Source organism: Vigna umbellata, chromosome 5 (assembly GCF_029865625.1).
Source record: "Vigna umbellata cultivar VRB3 chromosome 5, Vumbellata_1.0, whole genome shotgun sequence".
In the NCBI taxonomy this organism is placed as follows: Eukaryota; Viridiplantae; Streptophyta; class Magnoliopsida; order Fabales; family Fabaceae; genus Vigna; species Vigna umbellata.
In genome coordinates this window covers 16,813,372-16,817,349 of record NC_142169.1, presented here as the reverse complement: position 1 = coordinate 16,817,349, position 3,978 = coordinate 16,813,372, and the positions used below count along the sequence as shown (strand labels likewise).

Genomic DNA, 3,978 nt, shown 5'->3' with positions numbered 1-3,978 from the left:
CCATACAGGTAGTGTCTCCAAATCTTCAAGGCAAAAACTACAGCTCCCAACTCCAAGTCATGAGTGGGTTATTTCTTCTCATGAACCTTGAGTTGTCTTGATGCATACGCCACTACCTTCTTCTCCTGCGCCGCATGATTTGGAACTTGAGTCGCTTCCACAGGTGATAACGCTAAGAAGCAACCATCATCATCTAGGAGGTCTTGTCTCAAGACACTGATTGACAGAGACATACCTTTGTCTTCATCATTTGAAACCTTTCATCTTAGCCTATGCTCAAACCTTTCTTCTGGGTGAACTACTAATCTTGAAACATCCAACTAAACTTGACTCTGAATCATTCACTTGTTGAGAAAACTTGATCATCTCCTTCAAATTTTTCACTTAAGACCTTAACAATACATCATTCTTCTTCAAAGACCTCATGTTCTGCCTTATCTGACTGCCTCTCGAAATATTCTCCTTCTACTTCCTTCTTGATACTTGTTCCCCTTAATCCACTATAGAATTTCCTATTCCTTTCTTAACTTAAACTTTAGGTCATCCACCACCTGCTTATTCAGATTCCAACCATCACTAATACCTAGATTCATGTTACCAATCTCTCGTAACGTCACCCCATTTCTCGCCCACACTTCCCTTTCTTCTGACTGCTGACGTCACTGATATACTAAACCCAACTCATTTTTCAAACCTTGTTACAACCATGCTTATCCAAAGCTTTTCTAAATCTAACCTCTAAACTTCTTGCGAACGTACGATATAAGATCTTCTGACTTTGTTTTCTTGAAATTTTCTTCACCCATAACATTACTTCTAAACTCCAATATCTTCACTCGTCCTCGGAAGCTTAACTTTTAGTCTTCTAACTCCTATCTTCGAGACAAGAACTTGTCTCAAAGGCTTAAACCAATTCCAATAAAGGTATACAACTCAAGTTGCCCTTGAATATGCATTCCTCTACTACTATCGAGCACAATACACTACCACAAAAGCAAGAGCAAGACAGGAATTACTACAGGAAACAACACTAAAACTCTAACTCATTCTTACCTCAAACCTTCAGATTTAAGAAAGGAAAACCATCTATGGTAAAAGTCATGAGTGTGCACCCTCATTACTCTTATCAAGATGTTTTCTATTCTTAAAACTTCTAGTTAGATATACCTTACTATATAGACTTGAAAGAAATGGTAAATCATACCATCTACCCTCAAGTCCTCACAGAGAAGACACGGCAAACCCATAACACAAAGGTCATCCTAAGGACGAACTGCTCTGATACCATTAATGTGACATCCCAATTATATACATCATGCATATATAATAAAGACATCATCATGCATAATATAGGAAAGCAGTCAAGAGTAATTAAGGATTACAATCATCCTCAGAATAGAGCGGAATTGACAACTAGAGTATTAGGATTTCTCTATGGGAATTACGGAAAATTTAAAACTTAAAATACACAAAACATCCTTCCAAATAAAACGAGTTTACGAAATAAGAACTAGTCATCTAAGCTGTAGCACTGCCGTCTCCATCAAGAGCTGCTCCCAAAGTTTCCTCCTCAACATCTGCTCCCATCCAAGTGGATGATCATCGCCAAAGAAACATACCCAAACAGCACATAACACAAACAATGCAAGGGTGAGCTAGATATAAAAAACATGTTATACATACAACACAGTTAATTTATGCAATCATTCGAACAATTAAAGCATACTCATTGATCCATATTTTACACACTCCCATGACATGTAAACATTCATCCAAACATGGCAAACTGACATCACAAGACTTGTTACTTTAAATCCCGACTTGTTGCTTTATAGACCGACTCGACCGGACTAGAATGATTACCGAGCTATGGCGGGTCTTGCACTCGTGGTGGCTTTATGAAATTTGGGCACTCCCGCCCTGGCACTACCGCCTTATGAAACTTGGGCACTCCCGCCCTGGCACTACCGCCTGGTGAAACTTTGGCACTACCGCCTGGTGGAACTTTGGGCACTCCCGCCCTGGCACTACCGCCGGGTGAAACTTTGGCACTAGTGCCTTGTGAAACTTTGGGCACTCCCGCCCGGTGGAACTCTGGGCACTCCCGCCCGGCCACAATCACGAGGTTAATCCGTTATCACTCACCTTGGATCATATGGAAGCATCCAAGACTAGGACCTCCTGCTACTCCTCACCACATGTTCAATCCTCTCTACGTGAGAAGAAAGACCATTGGAGTTTCAGGATGACCCCCAAAACTGAGCTACCATGTAATCATTCTATACAACCCCAAAACACCACCATGTATCCTCTCCTTGAGGATCATGGAATTTCGTCCATGAATTATACTGTTACTTTGAAACTTAACCTAAATCATGAATAACCAGATATCACCATATTATCACAACAAATCCCACATACCTCATACATTTACATACTTCCCACATAAATCACATCATACTATACATTCCAACATTCCACATGCATAAAAAATCTGTTAAGCAAACAACATTAATCAATCCAATACACATTACTAAACAATAATAGTCTCAAGAGAACCACTAAACAATACAAATCCCCGTAACTCATACTTAGACAAAGAAAATGGCTTTGAAACCATCACCAACAGTTCCGGAAGGGTCCAAAACCTCCAAAACGACTTAAGAAACGTCCAAAACGGACACCCGGAACCCCAAAAACTATCAAAAACAAAGACAAAGTCACTTTTTCCTAACACCTCGCGCCCGGGCGCCAAAAAGGGGCGCTGGGCGCGACTTTCTGCGAACACCTCGCGCCCGGGCGCCACAAGAGGGGCGCTGGGCGCGACTTTCTGCGAGACTCTCGCGCCTGGGCGCCACCGGGGGCGCCGGGCGCGAACCAGAAGTCGTCCAGCCCCATACCAGTTGACAGCAACCATTTTGCACCTGTTTTGATCAGTTTGATGACTCTAACAAGTCACAAATGACTTACCTAAGATATCCCAATAACCCACATGTACTCAAAATCCTTACTTCCTAAAATCACTACCTCACTTCCTCTCAAAGTGACCCAAAACTCTATCAGCTTGTTCAAAACAGTGTATACTTTCCTTACCTTCCATTTGATCACCCCTTCAACAGAATACATACATCAACACACCAATCTCAAATATCATCTCAGTCCAACCACATCCACAGTCACAATTTCCAGCATACAGTTCATACAACAAATATCAAAAGCACAATTTCAATCCAAACAACATAGTAACACAAAGATCAACACATGTATTGTTCATACAACCCATAGAAAAAGATCTAGCTCCCCTTACCTCTTGAAGACTTTCTTTGTAAAATTTGTGATCCATCTTCCTCCAAACGTGCAGATCAAGATCTCTTTGCATCCTCCACAATTCTTCACTTCCTCTCCCAGATCTTACTGCAAAAGACTCCATTCTCACCAGATGCCCATCCCAGCTCCTCCTCTCAGCCCTTCCGAAGTTGGTACAGCTTCCCATGGTGTTCTTTGGACGGCTGGAAATGGAGGAAGGAAGGCTCCCTTCCTCGGGCTGCTTTCTCGCTCCCTCTCCCATGCCAAAATGAAGACACCCCCTTTTCTCAGCTTCCTCCCTTCCCCTTCAATAATGCAGCCCAATAAATGAAAAAGTGGTGCCCACCATGTCCCCACCATTCCCAAAATTTACGGGTCTTACACATTACATATTTTGAACATTGATAAACATTAAGATGTATCGCGTGTTCAAAACATTTTATTATATGTCAATTCATTAATAAGTGCATCGTTTAATAAAGCATTCAACATATAATTGACAGACTGTGTGAAACATTATATGTTTAATGTTTGAAAGGTTTTTTAAAATGATAGTGCAAGTAGAATGAGTTTGAAAATATTTACGTTTGAATGACATTTTATGAAGTCAAAAGTATCTTGATATTATAACTTGCATCTAATGCACCTTAAGACTTGCTTGGTGTTGGTAAT

General features: G+C 41.0%; 1 long non-coding RNA gene across 1 annotated transcript; it reads right to left on the bottom strand.

The window, feature by feature from the left end:
• Positions 1-1,322: 1,322 nt before the first annotated feature.
• Positions 1,323-3,682, bottom strand: LOC148197835 (uncharacterized). Its single transcript, XR_015786499.1, has 2 exons — positions 3,308-3,682; positions 1,323-1,577 (listed from the first exon to the last, which is right to left on the bottom strand). It is a non-coding gene; the product is annotated as an uncharacterized LOC148197835 (long non-coding RNA).
• Positions 3,683-3,978: the final 296 nt, after the last annotated feature.